This window comes from Odocoileus virginianus, chromosome 23 (assembly GCF_023699985.2).
Source record: "Odocoileus virginianus isolate 20LAN1187 ecotype Illinois chromosome 23, Ovbor_1.2, whole genome shotgun sequence".
Lineage (NCBI taxonomy): Eukaryota > Metazoa > Chordata > Mammalia > Artiodactyla > Cervidae > Odocoileus > Odocoileus virginianus.
The window spans coordinates 41314379-41333999 of NC_069696.1; the positions used below are offsets into that span (position 1 = coordinate 41314379).

A 19621-nucleotide genomic window follows, 5' to 3' on the forward strand; every position below is an offset into this window, starting at 1 on the left:
CACATATAAATTAGATCATATTTGTCTTTCTCTGAATTTTTCACTTAGCATAATGCCCTCAAGGTTTATCCTTGTCACAATGGCAGGATTTCCTTTCTTTTTTACGGATGAATAAAACATATAAGACTATACATACACACACACACACACACACACACACACACACATATTTATTTGGCTTCCCAGGTGGTGCTAGTGGTAAAGAACCCTCCTGTCAATGCAGGAGATATAAGAGATGGAGGTTTGATTAATTTGATTCCTGGGTTGGGAAGATCCCCTGGAGGAGGGCATAGCAACCCATCCCAGTAATCTTGCCTGGAGAATCCCATGGACAGAGCAGCCTGGCAGGTTACAGGCTATATGGTCACAGGGTCGGCCACAACCTGAAGTGACTTAGCACACACACACATGCACACACACACATGTAGATAGATATATATCACAACTTTTTTATCCATTCATCCATCAGTGGACACTTAGGCTGTTTCCATGTCTTAGTCATTATAAACAAAGCTGCAGTGAACACAGGAATGCAGGTATCTCTTCAAGGTAGCAATTTCATTTTGAATATATACCCCAGGTGAGACTGTTGGATCATATGGTGGTTCTATTTTTAATTTCTGGAGAAATCTTCATGATGTTTTTGATCCTGGCCACATCAGTTTACATTCCCACCAACAGTGCATAAAAGTTTCCTTTCCTCTCCATCTTTATCAGCATTTGTTGTCTCATGTCTCTTTGATAATAGTCATCCTAAAAGGTAAGAGATGATATCTTATTGTGCTTCTGATTTGCATTTCCCAAATGATTAGTGATCATAAGCATCTCTTAATATACCTGTTGGACATCTATATGTCTTCTTTGGGAAAATTTCTATTCGCGTTCTTTAACCATTTTTCAATCAGATTTTTTTTTTTTTTTTTACTACTGAGATGTATGAGTTCCTAATATATTTGATAAAGGGTTAATATGCAGCAGTTTTTTTTTTTTTTTCACAAGGAACCACAGCTTTTAAGGCTCCCTGTGTATGAGAACTTCCGTTGGCAGAGTAGCTAGTTAAGTTCACGTAAGTGTAAATGGATTTACTGTCCTTTTCCAAGAGACATTTGTGATGATGGAAGAAATAACATCCAGGCTCTAGTGCTCAAGGCAGGAAGGAAAAGGGACCACTCCATTCATTTTTTATCACCATTGGTTTCTGCCACTGCAGACATTACACGTTTATTATAGACATTACACATTTATTATCTCACAATCTCCGTGCATCAGGAGTTCCAGCATGGCTTATAGTTCTCTGCTCAGGGGTCACAAGGCTTCAGGCAAGGTGTCGACCAGACCTGGACCTCATCTGAGGCTAGAGGTCGTCTTCCAAGCTCATTTAGTTTGTTTGCAGCAGTCAGTTCCTTGTAGTTTTAAGATTCCTAGTGGCTCACTTCTTCAAAGTCAGACAGAGAGAGAAAGATTGCCTAGAGTGAAGTAAAAGTCACACAGTCGTGTCTGACTCTGTGACCCTGTGGACTATAGAGTCCATGGAATCCTCCAGGCCAGAATACTGGAGTGCGTAGCCTTTTCCTTCTCCAGGGGATCTTCCAAACCCAGGGATCACACCCAGGTCTCCCACATTGCAGGTGGATTCTTTACCAGCTGAGCCACAGGGAAAGCCCAAGTGAACTGGTCAGCAAAATGAGCCTTATATAACCTGCTCACAGGAGGTCCTATTGCCTTTGACATGTCCACTGGTTAGAAGTGAGTGGCAGGGCCCATCCACACTGAGGGGAAAGGACTTACACAGGCGTGTGAACGTCTGGCGTCGAGGATCATTGGAACCACCCTAGAGTCTGTCTGCCCCAACCACTGGGCCTGCGGGGCAGAGCAGGGACAGGGTGCTGATGAGGCCTTCACAGCTTCCTCGCTTTCTCTCTGTCTATCTTGTGCCCATCACCCACTCTATTCCTACTTTGCCCTGCTACCATCCTCGCAGACCACGCAGCAGCTTCCGATCACATCCCGCATCTGCCTAGAAACGACACTGGAAGTCTTTGCCAGTGCCTTTGTCAGAGCTCTCCTGACAGGTCCAGGAGCAGGAAAGGCCTTCAAGGGCTCTGTGCTTAGCAGATCCACACCTGAGGCCCCCGCACCAGGGCCTATGATGGGAATGAAGAGCCGGGGATTAGCAGGTGATGAGAACAGGCAGGACTGTGTTTAAACCTTCTCCCCTATCTAAGCTTTTATTGACCGAGAAACATCACAAGGAAGTGTCTGGAAGGAATTAACACTAATCCCTTTCCAACTCTGCAGTGCCTTTGCTCAGCAACCTTCTCCTCCGCCTGGATGCTCCACTGGGGATCTGTCAGTCACAGAGGATCCTGGGTAATCAGTTAAGATGCTCACACACCACCTTCAGAGATGCATCAGCTATGGTCCCATCAATACATTTTTAAGTAAACCACAATAGAAGTGAGATCTGGAGCATCACAAATGAATTAAAAGGGGAAGATGAAAGTGGGAGAGACAGGCATGGCATAGGTTTTCACTTCAACAGGAAAAGAGGAATAAGAAAAGGAAAGGAAAACAAAGGGAAAGGAGAGAAGAAAAAAAGAGAAAGGAGCTAATTTTTCTTTTAAAGCTTAATTCTGCTGCTATAAACTGGGTCTGACAAAGTCCCCAGGAACCTACTTGAAATACATAGGTAGGCCTGCCAAAAGGTGAAATTCACAGTTGTGAAAGTGTAACAAGAGTTGAATGGTCCAAGATGAGGGACTTGAGCACTAGAAAGAAGTCTGATCCTTATGTCTTGGGTCATGTTGTCCAGCACACAGCCTGATACAGAGGAGACATTTTGGAACTGTTTTGTTAAATGAATCATTTTTTGTTTCCTACACCAGTGTTTAATCGCATTATCCCCCTCCAAGTTTCTGCTTACCCTATTTCCATTCACTCATCTATCACTTCATCTATTTATCAGGTATTTATTGAGTGTAACCCCATCTGTGCCTGTCCCTATGATAAGTGGTGACATAACAGTGACTGAGATGACATGATTACTTTCTCTGCATACCCCTTTAATTGGGCAGATATTCATAAGAGCTAGAAGATGTTAATAAGTGATTAAGTTAGGACCCGTAGGAGAGGCACTTAACGTCTGTTCTATGGGACATAGAGAACATTCGGGAGCTAGTTACATCTAAGTTAAGACCTAACAAGCGAAAGCAGGCAAGGGAGCTTGGGACAAGGGTCTTCCATTCAGAGAGAAGAGCATACTTGATGACTTGATGTCGAAGTAGCACATCAGAGGAGATGAGCGTGGTTCAGAATGACAAGATCAGGGACCAGGCACAAGTCACCAAGTATAAGAAGTAGAGGGGTGTCTGAGAGCTAAGCCTGGAGAAATAAACAGCATCAGATTATGTTTCATATTTTGTTCTCGGGGCAACAGAGGCCTCCTGGGGAGTTTCAGGGAAGAAAAATGGCATAAATCAGTTTGTGTTTAAAAGTGTTACCCCAAGTCTAGAGAACAGACTCAAGGAGGTAAAACTAGGCTGAGACAGCACTCTTGGTAATAGATAAAGGTGACTTGAAAGTGGGTAGTAGTGGAGGTGATGGGGAAAGGTGAAGAGATTTGGAGGGAGGGGGGCGGGTGGGAAATTGGCAGAACTTAATGGCCAGTTGTGCATGGGTGGAAAGTCAGGAATGACTTTTCTCCTGGTATCTCTCTTGCTTGACTGGGTGATTGGTGGTTGTGTTTACTGGTAGAGTGGTAGGATTTTGGAGGGAGAGAGGTGATGAGTTTAAGTATAGGGACTCTCATTTATCCACAGCACATCCAAGCAGAGATTTCTAGTATGCTTTAAGAGAGAAATCCTGGCTAGAGGCATCATCATATGGATGGTGATCAAGATCATGGAACTAGATGAGATTATTCAGGGAGATGTGCGGCCTGCAGCCACGTCTTGTCTTACTCATTCTTCCTTCCCCCATCAGATCTTGACTCCCAGCCCATGTCAGAAGTATAGGTGTGGCCGAGCTCCACTAAAATGGACTTTATAGCAGCTTTTGTTGGGGAGTGAGAGTTGGGGAGGGACTGCTTCCTTAGCATTAAGTTTGGACCACAGAAAAGCTTTCTGCTTTTCTCACTGTGATTCTTAGAGCCAGAAATATGTATTTGGAGCGCTGGCTATTTTTATACTGCCTGTATTCACTGCAATTATTTCCTTTCAGTTTCTCTTAGTGTTTAGTAAAACTCTTTCTGAAAATACCAGCCTGTCTCAGTTGTGTTAAAGAAATAGAAGAAAAAGGAGTTTGGTCAAGCTTGGGTTGGACTGTTGAATGGGTAACTGTGACCCTTGGGGCCCTGGCATGGTGTCACAGCAGGAACCAGCCAGGAAGAGACCCAAATGGAGGGTAAAACCCTGGGGAATGGAGTTAGAGGCCATGTACACATCTGTCCCCTCTTACCTGAAGATGGTCTTCCAACCTGATTCTCTGCTCTCATTTGTTCTGTGAGATGTGGTGGAATATTGTGAAAAGCGGGAGATTGGAGGTAGACAGAAAGGACTTAGATCCTGAAGACTGACATTTAGTAAATTGAGAGACTTGGGGCAAGTGACTTAACCACGCTGAGCATCTGTTGTCTCACAGGTAAAATGGAAATAATAATAACAAACCTTGCAATATTGCTAGAAAATATCTGTAAAACTCAAGCCACAGAGTAGGAACTCAATAGATGGTGATTGTTGTCATGATTATCCCTGTGAGTAGCTGTAAGGAATGAAAACGGCTGAGGTCTAAAATTTAAAAATCAGAATGAGCCTAAAGGAGTTGAATCTAGAGAACTAAAGGGCAAAAAAAAAGGGGGGGGGTCAACATCAGGGTCAAAATCAGGCAATGGATTCAAACCCACTGGTGAGAAACAGGAGATCTGTCAGAAACAGAAGCACAGAACAGAGAGAAAATAAGAGGCCCCAACTTCAGAAGATACCAACTTGAGACCAAGTCATGCCTCAGCCCTTGCATTCTTGTACTTTTCCTTCCAGGACAGCAAGTCTACCCATCAGCTCAGTTCCCCTGTGATCTGAAGTTGGCCCAGTGGCCAGAGGGAGCAGGTGTCTGGAACATAAGTGGAGGATTCTGATGTTCTTTCTGGGATGTTGACATTATTGACCTAGTCACACTGAACCCCTACTTCCTGCCAGTGACTCTGGGTGTAGCCTGTATACTCTATTTACCTTCTTTACCTACTTCTCTCATCCCTAAGAAATGGAGTCGGATGAGACTCCAGTTACCTTTCAAAGACTGGGTGAGTGACTACAGAGAACAACTGCTGGCCTCCAGCTCATTTCCTCCCCCTTGCCAGTTGTCTGCATTCCTCTTCCCATCTCCAGTGGTGGGAAGTACTTGGATTATAGTTATTTCCTAGGAATTACAGTTGCAGAGATGACAAGATGGATAAGAAGTGGGTCTATCTGGCACAATTCACCCTTTTTTGGTAGATATTTGTGATGCCAGAGATGAAAGAAAGAGCTCATGAGCTCACAAAATACAGGAGTTGCAAACTAATCTGCCTCACCTCAATCCTATGTGCCCTTGCCCCTGGGAGACAAGGTACCCGAGCTGGAGGGATGTACTTTCCCAGGTGTCCACCAACCAGTACATGGCATTCTCCTGTGGGTACAGGACTGATGTTGTCACAAGGGAATGAGCTTCAAGACTTCATTCAGTGGTTGGCAGATAAAAAGTCATCTCTCTGCTCCTGGATGTGAGTGAGGGACCAGGTAGCCCCAGGAGCTGTCAGCATCTATAGTATTGACCTGAGAAGTTAGCCTGAGATCAAAGCCAAACCACAAAGAAGTAGGACCAAGACACCTGGGGGGAAGTGGAACGGCAGCCCCATATCCCTGGTGTGTCCCTGAATGAAACAAACTCTGAAATCTTCTCTCCTGGCTTCCTGGATCATTGCCTGTAAGCCACTTTGAGTCAACTTCTTATCATTTGAAATACCAGAGCTTTCTCTTGACTTACTACATGGAGATTCTTACTGTTCTGCTCCCCTTTGGATCAACATGGGTCCCAGAAAGTAAATCCACATTCCCACACTCTTCTGCACTCCATACGGAATGCTGACTACCCTTTTGACCTTTGAAAAATTATGTAACCTCAGAACCTCAGGGTTTTTATCAGCAAAATGGGATGATAATAGATGAACAGCAAAGAATGTGCTCAGACCAGCACATGAGTGCTCACTGTACATCGACTACATCGACAGCTCTTACTGCAAGCTGTGATAAGAGCACTGATGATAGTTTTATCAGTATTGGTATTATTACCCACAACTCTAATTCTGGGACAATTCTTCATTTTTTCCCCATTACTCTGTGGTCTGGAGTAAGTCACTGGGGATAGGAGTTAACTTTGTATTCAATAATCCCCAAGTCTGGGAAAGAGCCTAGGTCTAAGAGGGACCTGGGTGGGGAGATCTGGCCAGGTATCAGTCATGTGGAGTGTGCTGTGATCTGAGTGACAAGGGGTGACAGCCAGACAGCCAGACAGCCAGACTGAGAGGTGCTCATCGGAGGAGAGAGGAAACAAATGAACAGGCAAGTTCAAAGCAAACCCAAACAAACTGAAGTTAACCAAGTCTAAAGGTGATTAACCAGGTCAAAATTCAGGCACAAGTAAGGACAGAACTAGGGTAGGGGAGGAAGAAAGAAAACTTCTAGGGAGATTGCTCCAGGCCATGTGGTCTTTGGTGAACTGGACTTTCTCAGCTCCACCTTGCTGGTCATTGCTTGTGTGGGTCATGGGGATGGGGGCAGGGAGAGCTGCATTGAAGAATCAGGGTCAGGGTGGACAAGAGCTACTGAGGATTCAGTGTCAGTTACTGCAAAGGCCCTATGGGTCCTGTGATTCTGTGAACCCTAAAAAACAGGGGCAATCTTTCCTGTTTTTTGTTTTTTTTTTTTTGTGCAATTGTCAACTTCCAATGACATCCTGAATTTTTCTTACAGCAAAGTAGTCACCAACCTGCATGATGCCCTCCTGATCAGTCCCTCTTCCTGCTACCAAGTCATTCCAGGTGGATAGATCAATTTTCCAGGGGAACCAAGAGATATCACTTTGCTTTCTTCATAATACAATTTGTCTCTTATAGTCAGCTTGTCATTTCTAACTTTCCCCCTTCCTACCGGCAGCGACAAGGGCCCTTCTCATTACATGGCTGCCAGGCTGGCTCCAGCTCAGCCTGCTGCAGAATTAACTTGTCATGTCCACCTCACTATGGGGACTGGCGGGGTGTCAGAGACTCCAGCAAATGAAATGCCTGAGGAAAAGAGGACCGGCTTCCTGCGTCAGTTCCCATCTTCAGCACCACGGCCAGCTCATTAAGGAGTGCGTTGGAAAGTGCTGTGGATGGGTAGTGTACAAAGAGGATGGGGACTTGCTTTTGAACTTGAAGCCAGGAGGACACGTGTTTGTAGGACATTTTACACCTTCCAAAACACTTTCTCACATTCTCACGTGTGAGGCAGGCTGTTGGGAGGTGATTATTTCTCTTTTCACAGAGTTAGCTGCCACACTGCAGGAAAAGAATCCCTGAACTCTGAGTCAGGAGCACTCGTCTAAGTAATGCCTCTGCTACCAACCAATTTGTAAATTTGTGCAAAGTCACTTAACTTTTTCAGTCCTAGGTCTTCTCAGTTTCAAAATCGAGGCCATAAAACCAGTGTTAAGAGGATTTGATCAGGTGAACGTGATTTTAAAATGTTTTATAAATTCTAAGGTGTTGTTAACATTGATCCGTTATAATGATTCAATTATGAAGCTGCAGTTGATGCTGAAGTGATGAAGTGTCAGCAAACGCAGGAGAGCAGCGTGTGCCCTGGGGCCAAACTCCCCACGGTCCATTTTTTGTTCCTCCTTTTCCTCTCACTCTGTGGCCTGGGGTAAGATATGTAACTTCCTTGTGGACAGATTGTTGCATCTGTAAAATGGAAAACAATAAATGCTACTTTGAGGTTTATTTCTTAACTCTCTGTGCTATTCTTTGGAACTCTACATTCAAATGGGTATATCTTTCCTTTTCTCCTTTATCTTTCACGTTTCTTCTTTTCTCAGCTATTTGTAAGGTCTCCTCAGACAGCCATTTTGACTTTTTGCATTTCCTTTTCTTGGAGGTGGTCTTGATCACTGTCTCCTGTACAATGTCACAAACCTCCATTCATAGTTCTTCAGGTACTCTATCAGATCTAATCCTGTGACTCTATTTGTCACTTCCACTGTATAATCATAAGGGATTTGATTTAGGTCATACCTGAATGGTCTAGAGGTTTTCTCTACTTTCTTCAATTTAAGTCTGAATTTTGCACTAAGGAGCTCCCAGTCTTGTTTTTGTTGACCGTATAGAGCTTCTCCATATTTGGCTGCAAAGAATATAATCAATTTGATTTCGGTATTGACCATCTGGTGATGTCCATGTGTAGAGTTTTCTCTTGTATTGTTGGAAGAGGGTGTTTGTTATGACTAGTGAGTTCTCTTGGTAAAACTCTTTTAGACTTTGCCCTGCTTTATTTTGCACTCCAAAGCCAAATTTGCCTGCTACTCCAGGTATTTCTTGACTTCCTACTTTTGCATTTCAGTCTTCTATAATGAAAATGACATCTTTTTTGGGTGTTAGTTCTAGAAGGTCTTGTGGTTCTTCATACATCTGGTCCCATTGCTTCATGGCAAATAGATGTGGAAATAATGGAAACAGTGAGAGACTTTTTATATTGGGGGGGCTCCAAAATCGCTGCAGATGGTGACTGAAGCCGTGAAATGAATCCCTTGGACTGCAAGGAGATCCAACAAGTCCATCCTAAAGGAAGTCAGTCCTGAATATTCATTGGAGGGACTGGTGCTGAAGCTAAAACTCCAACTCCAATACTTTGGCCACTTGATGTGAATAACTGACTCAATGGAAAAGACCCTGATGTTGGGAAAGATTGAAGGTGGGAGGAAAAGGGGACGACAGAGGATGAGGTGGTTGGATGTCATCACCAACTCAATGAACATGAGTTTGAGCAAGCTTCCAGAGTTGGTCATGGACAGTGAAGCCTGGTGTTCTGCAGTCCATGGGGTCGCAAAGTGTCAGAGATGACTGAACGGCTGAACTCAACTGTGATGTATTTTGAGGATTAAGCAAGACAGTGCAGGCAAAGTACACCACACAGAGACTAGAACATCATTACATGTTCACTGAATATTTGGTATTGTCATCATCATCATTATTCACTTCTAGTTACTAAACTACAGAATTAGAAGCTAGAATCCATGATTCCTGGCCCAGTGCTGCAGAAGTCTCCCATCATTTTGATGACTCTAATAATTTCAGACCACAGAAGGTTAGAGCAAGGAGTACTGGCAACCACAGCCCACTTTCCTGTTATAGACAAGATAACTGGTGTTCAGAGAGGGAACTGAGCTACTCAAGGTCATAGGAGGTAAGGAAAGGGCTCAGACTTCAACTCAGGTTCCTGGGCTCTCAGTCCAGTAATCCTGGCATCATCCTGTTGAGTCAGAGACACACAGATCTTGGAACTGCAAAGAGTGTGAAGGACCATCTAGGTCTAGTCCCATTGCTCATGATGGGAGATGGGAGGCAGTCGTGACACAGCAGACAAGGAAAACATTGCTACTCCAGGGTCCTCCCGACTCACCTCAAGTCTCCTAAGAAACCCTGCATTGAGCACCAATGTCAAAATGAAAATCTAAAAATTCCAAACCAAAAGGAGAAACTGCCTTCAGAGAAACAAAAGAGACAAAGATAACTCACTTATCAACAGATACCAGCAATGCCAGAAAACAAAAGAATGGCTTCTTAAAGCTCTGAAAAAAGCAATTGTCGGTATACGATTCTACTCAGAAAAAGCATCCTTAAAAAATGAAGGCAAAACAAAGACATTTCCAGAAAAACACAAAGGAGAGAATTTGTGGCCCACAGATTCACATTGCAAGAAATGGAACTTTTTGGAATGAAGAAAATTTACTCCAGATGACTGTTTGACAGTTCAAGAAGGAATGACCAGCCCTGAAGAGGGTAAATATATAGGTTCACTTTAAGAAATATATGGATGGTTTAAAGCAACACTAATAACAATGCCTTGTGAAAAGCACAACATACGTTGAGAGAAATATATGATAAAAAAAGAAAAAAACAGAAAAGAGATAAGTGGAGTTAAACTATAGTGAAGATGAAGCGGTGTTCTGAATGTGATAAAATATTAACTGTAGGTAGATTATAATAAGTTTAGAATGCATTTTGTAATTTCTGGGATAATCACAAAAAGATGATATTGAAAGACAGAAGAAAATAGAGGAGATAAAATGGACTAGTGAAAATACATAATAAATATCTCATATGTAGGAAACAGGGAGTAATAGAGCAAAGGACAGAAAGGACACAGAAAAAATACCAACCTGGTAAATTTGATAACCTTAGCCTCAATTTTATAAGTAGCTGCCTTGAATTAGAATAAATACTTCAATTAAAATATTTCCAATGAAGTAAGAAAAAACAAGACCAGTATGTGTGTTAATTACAAGAAATATATTTCAAATCTAAGGGACTTTACTTTTGAAAGTAAAAGGATGAAAAATACGCATCAACGACATTTAAACACTAAGCAAAAGAAAGAAGGTGTGGCTATTAACATCAGAGAAAGGTAACATTAAAAGAAGGGTTATAAGGGGAGAAAAAGAGAAACACATAAAACAATAATAAAAGAGCCAATTCTATTGGAACATGTAGCTCTCCTCAAGTTAAAAGTACTTAGTAATAAACCTCTACTATATACAAACTTTAAGTAGAGCCAATAGGAGAAATAGACAAAGCTATAAGGGTTAGAAATTTTAATACATGTATCTGAGTTTATCAGAAAACAATCAGAAAAAAATAGTGAGTCTAGAAGATTGGGATAATATGACCAAATCTGACCAATCTGACCAAATAGGATGCATTCAACAGTGCAGAATCCATATTTGTTGCAAGAAACATATAACATTTATCAAAACAGACTGTACTGCAGGCTACAAATCATGTCTTAAAAGAATTCCAGGGCTTTGCTGGTGGCTCAGTGGTAAAGAATCTGCCTGCCAATCAATGCAGGAGACTCGAGTTTGATCCCTGATCCGGGAGGATCCCACATGCTGAGGAGCAACTAAGCCCATGTGCCACAATTACTGAGCCTGTGCTCTAGGGCCCGGGAGCCACAGCTACTGAGGCCATGAGGCAACCACTGAAGCTCGTGCTCCCTAGAGCCCGTGCTCCACAACAAGAGAAGCCAGCACAATGAGAAGCCCATGCACCACAGCTAGAGAGTAGCCCCTGCTATCTGCAACCAGAGAAAAGCCCAAGCACCAGTGAAGACCCAGCAGCCAGAAACAAATAGAATCATTAAAAAGGAAGAAATATAAACAATGATTAAAAAAGAACTCCGAAGAAGAAAATAATGCAATGTGTACACTGATGAATGTGAAATTAAATTAAAATTCAATAACAGAAAGATAACTAGAAAATTTCCAAGTGATTGAAACTTAGTTAACATAGCTCTAAATAACCCACCTGCAAAATGGAAATCTAAATGGAATTTAGAAGACATTTTTATCTGAATATTGAATATCTCAAATACTAATGCCTAAATTTGTTAAATGAAGCTAAAGTAGGACCTGGGATGAAAGTATACATTTCAGTTCAGTTCAGTTCAGTCGCTCAGTTGTTTCTGACTCTTTGTGACCCCATGAACCGCAGCACGCCAGGCCTCCCTGTCCAATACCAACTCCCGGAGTCCACCCAAACCCATGTCCATCGAGTCGGGGATGCCATCCAACCATCTCATCCTCTGTCATCCCCTTCTCCTCCTGCCTTCAATCTTTCCCAGAATCAGGGTCTTTTCAAATGAGTCAGCTCTTCACATCAGGTGGCCAAAGTATTGGAGTTTCATCTTCAACATCAGTCCTTCCAATGAACACCCAGGACTGATCTCCCCTAGGATGGACAGGTTGGATCTCCTTGCAGTTCAAGGGGCTCTCAAGAGTCCTCTCCAACACCACAGTTGCGCTCAGCCCTCTTTACAGTCCAACTCTCACATCCATACATAACCAGTGGAAAAAACCATAGCCTTGACTAGACAGACCTTTGTTGACAAAGTGATATCTCTGCTTTTTAATATGCTGTCTAGGTTGATCATAACTTTCCTTCCAAGGAGCAAGTGTCTTTTAATTTCATGGCTGCAATCACCACCTGCAGTGATTTTGGAGCCCAGAAAAGTAAAGTCTGACACTGTTTCCACTGTTTCCCCATGTATTTGCCATGAAGTGATGGGACCGGATGCCATGATCTTATTTCTCTGAATGTTGAGCTTTAAGCCAACTTTTTCACTCTCCTCTTTCACTTACATCAAGAGGCCCTTTAGCTCTTCTTCACTTTCAGCCATAAGGGTGGTGTTGTCTGCATATCTGAGGTTATTGATATTTCTCCTGGCAATCTTGGTTCCAGCTTGTGCTTCCTCCAGCCCAGCGTTTCTCATGTTTCTCATTTCTTACTCTGCGTGTAAGTTAAATAAGCAGGGTGACAATATACAGTCTTGACATACTCCTTTTCCTATTTGGAATCAGTCTGTTGTTCCATGTCCAATTCTAACTGTTGCTTCCTGACCTGCATACAGGTTTCTCAAGAGGCAGGTCAGTTGGTCTGGTATTTCCATCTCTTTAAGAATTTTCCACAGATTATTGTGATCCACACAGTCAAAGGCTTTGGCATAGTCAGTAAAGCAGAAACAGATGTTTTTCTGGAACTCTCTTGCTTTTTCAATGATCCAGCAGATGTTGGCAATTTGATCTCTGGTTCCTCTGCCTTTTCTAAAACCAGCTTGAACGTCTGGAAGTTAACAGTTCACGTATTGCTGAAGCCTGGCTTGGAGAATCTTAAGCACTACTTTACTAGCGTGTGAGATGAGTGCAATTGTGCAGTAGTTCAAGCATTCTTTGGCATTGCCTTTCTTTGGGATTGGAATAAAAACTGATCTTTTCAGTCCTGTGGCCACTGCCGAGTTTTCCAAATTTGCTGGCATATTGAGTGCAGCACTTTCACAGCACCATCTTTCAGAATTTGAAATAGCTCAACTGGAATTTCATCACCTCCACTAGATTTGTTTCTAGTGATGCTTCCTAAGGCCCACTTGACTTTACATTCCAGGATGTCTGGCTCTAGGTGAGTGATCACACCCTCATGATTATCTGGGTCATGAAGATCTTTTTTGTACAGTTCTGTGTATTCTTGCTACCTCTTCTTAGTATCTTCTGCTCCTGTTAGGTCCCTACCATTTCTGTCCTTTATTGAGCCCATCTTTGCATGAAATGTTCCCTTGGTATCTCTAATTTTCTTGAAGAGATCTCTAGTCTTTCCCATTCTGTTGTTTTCCTCTATTTCTTTGCACTGACCACTGAGGAAAGCTTTCTTATCTCTCCTGGCTATTCTTTGGAACTCTGCATTCAAATGGGAATATCTTCCCTATTCTCCTTTGCTTTTCACTTCCCTTTTCACAGCTATTGTAAGGCCTCCTCAGACAGCCATTTTGCTTTTTTTGTATATATTTATGTGCATATATTAGGAAAAATTGAAAAGTTAAAAATCAATTATCTAAGCTTGAAAAAATAACTCAATAAACTTGAAAAAAATCACCAAAGTAAGTCCCTCAAATGTTAACAAAAACAAAATAGAAGCAGAAGAAATCATGAGAATATAGACATAAAATAGAGAAATTAAGACAGCCAAAAGTTGATTCTTGAAAAGATCAATAAAATAAAACAATAGTGAGACAAACAAATAAATAAAAGGGCAAACACAAATTATGAGTATCAGGAATAAAAAGTTACATTATTATAGAATTTGCTGACATTTAAAGGATGAGAATATTATGAAAAATTTTATTCTAATATATTTATTAATTGCATTCAATGAACAAATTTCATGAAAAGCATAATTATTAAAACTTTTACTAGGAGAAATCAAAAGTGTGGACAATCCTGTAACTACAAGCCTTCACTATCAGACATCAGAGGATCAAATAATACAAATCTTTTTGAAACTCTTCCAGAGAACAGAAAAACAATGAACACTTGCTAACTTCTATCACAGTTCAGAATAATCTTGTCCTAAAACCTGACAAGAACATTGTAAGAAACAAAAAATTGAGATTAAGATCCTTCCTGAATAGAGAAGAAACAAGTCAAATCAAAATATTAGTAAATCTAATTCAGTGGCTATTTTTATTTGTTCGAGTAATGCACTGAAGAATAAACATTACAGGAGACATTTTAAAAAACTGCATGTCAACCTGTCTTGTGAACATACTATTAAAAACTGCAAAAGCATTCCTAAGTGTGTGTACAGGAGAAATGAGTACATATGTACAGAGGCATGTACAGAATTTTATATCCATTTATTCATCACAGTCAAATCCTAGAAATGGTCAAAATGTCCAACAACAGAAAAAGTGATAAATTTTGTATATCAGGTATCAAATACTGCACAGCGACAAATAACAAAGCCCTCAAACGTAGAGCAACATGAATTCATCTCACAGGTGTCAGCGCGAGTGAAGCCAGTAGCTTCCATCTTCTGACCGGACCCTGATGGTTGTAAGCACATACTATATGATCTTGTTAGACACACCTGAACAGACCCAATTTATCTATGGTGGTAGAAATCAGAGCAGAAGTTATCTCTGGGGTGGTGCTATTGACCAGGAGAGGACAGGAGGAAATCTTCAGAGGTGTTGGTGGTATTCTATATTTTGACTAGTATGGCAGCTACACAGTTGTATACACATTGCAAACACTTACTGAGTTTTCAGTGTATGTAAAAAAGAGAAATATTGAATTGCCCTTTCAAATCATTTTACTGTTACATTATCTTTTTCTTGTCAAGCTGTAAGCACATTTTTAGTTTACAGATACCATGTCTTGATCTTTCAGCAATATTAAATTTTTTCAGATATATTATTTATTGATTCTGTCCATTGATTTTGTTTATGGCATCTTTCATCATACAGAGTTTAAGTTTTTTTATATAGACAAATATTCTGCTTTTAAAGCTTCTGGGTCTCTAACTATGGTTAGCCAGTTGTCAAGGTCCCAGATTGTACATGTTATTCCCTGGATACATTGTAAGATATTTATTCATTTTCCTTATGTATATATTTCAACCCACATAGAATTTTTTGTACATTGTGTGTTCTATGGGTTGAATTCTGTCCACTCAAAATTTATACATTGAAGCCCTAACCCCTAATGACTATATTTGAAAATATGGCCTAAACGGAGGTTAGATGAGGTCGTTAGAGTGGGACTCTTGACACTATAGAATTCATACCTTTGTAAGAAGAGACGTGAGAGACAGATCACTCTCTCTTCATCACGTGAGGATACAGTGAGAAAATAACTGTCTTCAAGTCAGAAAGAGTCCCCACCGCAAACCGAACACTACCAAGAACTTGATATTGGACTTTGTAGCCTCCAGAACTGTGAGAAATGTATTTCTGTTATTTCAGCCACCAGTCTATGATATTTTGTTATGACAGCCAGAGGAGACTAAGACCATCTGTTATGGTAATCTATTTTTTATTTTCTTCAAGGTGTCTAATCAAACCCAAAAGATTTTAAATAATCTTTCTTTATCACAAATATTTTGGGATCAATGTCTGGATTCTCCATTCTATTACATTAATAAGTTTGCCATCTCTATACACATTTCAATACCATATGAAAGAATAAATGCTCATGAATAGTCACAAAAAAAGAATACTAATTATCAGGCTATACTATAAAGCTCCTAAAATCAAATTAATATAGTGTTGCCAATGGGGATACACTTAGAAGTGCTTTCACATATTGCTGGTGGAAATGTGAAGGCCACAGCATTTGTAGAAAGCAAATTTTCCAACATCTATTAAAATTAATAATACATATTCCCTTCAATGAACCATTTCAATTCAGAGTATATACCTATGGAAATCAAAGAATAAGTACATAAAGGCATGAATTCTGGGGTGTTTATTTCAGTATTTTTCTAAGTAGAATGCGCTGGAAATCAAGTGAATGTCCATTAATAGATTAAGATTGAGTAAACTATGGAACGTTTACATGGAACAGTATGTAGTCCATTTACAGAAAATCAATTAAAACTATCTGAGGACTTGGAAACATTTCTAGAAGGAACTGTTGAGTGAGAAGAGTAAGATGCCTGAAAGATCACATACTGTGACTCCATCTGTGTAAGTCGAACAGTACTATCAAACATTCGATGTGTGTGCATTATGTGTGCTCACTCACTCAGCCATGTCTGACTCTTCGCTATCCTGTGGACTGCAGTCTTTCGGGCTCCTCTATCCATGGGATTTTCCCAGCAAGCATACTGGAATGGGTAGCCAAAATATCTACATAGAATCTTATGGGCTTTCCAGGTAGCTCAGTGGTAAAGAATCTGCCTGCCAATGCCGGAGATGTGGGTTCCATCCTGGGTCAGGAAGATCTCCTGGAGAAGAAAATGGCAACCCACTCCAGTATTCTTGCCTGGGAAATCCCATGGACAAGGGGGGCTAGTGAGTTACAGTCCTTGGGGTCCCAAAAGAGTCAGACATGATTGAGAGACTAAATAACAACAACACAGAACTATATGGATACCAAGAGAAATATGGAGGAATTCATCATAGTTTATTAATGTAAGTATACAGTGAGAGCAAGATAAAAAGATCAAGGATGTGGGGGGAAAACTCACACGAAGGAAAAGCAGGTTTATGACTACATTTATGTTTTACTGCAAACCTCTGTGTGTGTGTGCATAGGGGACAATGTACAAAATTTTTTAAAGAATTTTTACACAGAAGGAAAAACATTGAAAATTTTAAAACTGAAATTAAGCTCAAGAAATTACAGTAAAAAACTGAGAAATAGAGGATGAAACAATATTGAAAATATCAGAAATTAAATAAATAGAAAAAAACAACTATAAAGGTGAACAAAAAAAACCTTGCTATTTTAAAAGACTAATAAATACAACAAACGTCTAGCAAAATGAATCAAGGGAAAAGGAAGAGGGAGTGCTACTGCATACAGTAGCACACAGAAACTAGAAAAGACCTGCTAAATGATATAACAGATTGTCCTAAGAATCTAGGTTTGGGAGAGGAGTTAAACGTCACTCCAACAATTTAAACAGTGATGGAATTCTCATTCACCTTAAGAGTACCTATAATCATTTGTGCAGCTCCATAGCTATTTCAGCACTACAACGGGCTTACAATGGGACGATCTGGATCAAATTAAACATCTACAACAACAGGACAATGAGAAACCAAATCAATTTTCTAAATATTCTTTGAAGCTTAATTCAGTGGCAAGTCTTGTGTTAAATCCTTTAGTTGCTTTCTAATTTAATCTTCACTGCAATCTTGTAAGATAAGAACTATTATTATTTTGCCCATTTTTTTTTCAGGTGAGGAAGGTTCAACATGAGGAATTAAATCGTTTGTCCAGAGTCAACTCGCTTGTAAATGATGGCGCTAGAATCATCCCACGTACTCAGAACCTCAGTTTCTCATTTATAGAAGGTGGCTAGTGACCTCTATCTCAGAGGGAGGATCTCAGAACAAAGAGAAGACTGAATGCTGGACATCCACAAAAGGTGGATGAATTATTACCGGGTTTCCGGAGACAAACAGATCTGGGTTCGTGTCCATCTCCGTTAACTGAGAAGTGGTCTTGAGAATGCTGACTCTTTAAACCTCCACTGAGACCTGCTAGATTTAGCAGGTAAAACACAGAAGTGGAAATAAATTTGATTTCAGATACACAGTGAATAATTTTAGCATAAGTATGTTCTAGGCAATATCAGAGACATAGTTGTACTAAGAAAATGTTGTTCATTTGAAATCCAAATTTACCTGGGCAGCCTATATTTTGTCTAGCAACTCTACCTCAGTTTTCTTGTCTGAGATGAATACGGTGAAAGTAACTGCCAAGCACATTAGTGTCACTGAGTGTGTTAGTTGTGGCCAAGTATCCATCCTCTTCTTTTCCCTAATAGAACCCTGATTTGTAGCTTAGCATGTAGGTACCCTGGAGAAGGCAATGGCACCCCACTCCAGTACTCTTGCCTGGAAAATCCCATGGATGGAGGAGCCTGGTAGGCTGCAGTCCATGGGGTTGCGAAGAGTCAGACATGACTGAGCGACTTCACTTTCACTTTTCACTTTAATGCGTTGGAGAAGGAAATGGCAACCCACTCCAGTGTTCTTGCCTGGAGGATCCCAGGGATGGGGTCACACAGAGTCGGACACGACTGGAGTGACTTAGAAGCAGCAGCAGTGTAGGTACCCACCTAAATAACTGCATTTTCTAACCTTCCTAGTAGGAAGTTATAGTCATGTGACTTCATTCTGTCCGATGAAGAGGTAGAGGAGTATAGAGTGGATTTCCAGGAACTTGCCTTGAAAGTAAAAAGATACACCCATCCTTAATCTCATTTTCCTCCATTCCACTCTTCAAAACGTGGATGTGATGGCTGAAATTCAAACAGCCATCTAGACCATGAGGTTAGCCATAAATCTCATGTCTGTCCTAAGTTTGCAGCGCCAAGAGCTGGAAAAATTGGGAAGTAATGACCATTATCAGTGGTCTATAACCTGCCTGCCTATTAGAATTACCTGAGCAGCATTTAAAACTCTTAATATCTCAAATGTTTGAATTAGAACTTCCATGGGCATCTGTATTTCTTAAGTGCCCCGTAGGTTACATTATTTGGCCAAAGTTGAGAAGTTCTCTTCTTTTTATTTTATTTATTTTTTATTGAAGTATAGTTGATTTACAATGTTGTTAGTTTCAGGTGTATAGCAAAGTGATTCATATATACATATACATGTGTATATATTTATATACATATATAATTTTTAGATCTTTTCTATCATATGTTATTACAAAATAGCGAGTATAGTTCCCTGTGCTGTACAGTAGGTCCTTCTTGTTTATCTGTTTTATACATTCTTGTTGTTTATTTGTTAAGTCAAAGTCTGACTCTTTTGCGAACCCGTGCACTGTAGCCCAACCAGTTCCTCTGTCCATGGGATTTCCCAGCAAGAATACTGGAGTGAGTTGCCATTTCCTTCTCCAGGGGATCATCCTGACCCAGGGACTGAACCAGTGTCTCCTGCCTGGCAGACAGTCTTTACCCCACTGACCTACCTGTTTTATATATAGTACTGTGTATATGTTAATCCCAAACTCCTAATCTATCCCTCCTTCCTCTTTCTCCTTTGGTAGCCATAAATTTGATTTCTATGTTTGTGGGTCCATTTCTGCTTTATATATAAGTTCATTTGTATCATTTTTAAAAGCTTCCACATATAAGTGATATCATATGATATTTCTCTCTTTCTGACTTATTTCACTTAATATAATGATCCCAGGTCCATCCATGTTGCCGCACATGGCATTGTTTCATTCTTCTTCATGGCTGAATAATATTCCTTCATATATATATATATGTATATACCACATCTTATTTATCCTTTCATCTGTCTGAGGACATTTAGGT

The 19621-nt window shown here is 40.6% G+C and overlaps 1 long non-coding RNA gene across 1 annotated transcript in view; it reads left to right on the forward strand.

Moving 5' to 3' along the window:
* The window catches only part of LOC139030636 (uncharacterized), a 50007-nt gene that overhangs the window by 15590 nt on the left and 14796 nt on the right, over window positions 1-19621 (forward strand). The window contains exon 2 of the long non-coding RNA XR_011483032.1: window positions 17525-17841. This is a non-coding gene — a long non-coding RNA (uncharacterized lncRNA). The remainder of the gene's footprint in view (window positions 1-17524; window positions 17842-19621) is intronic.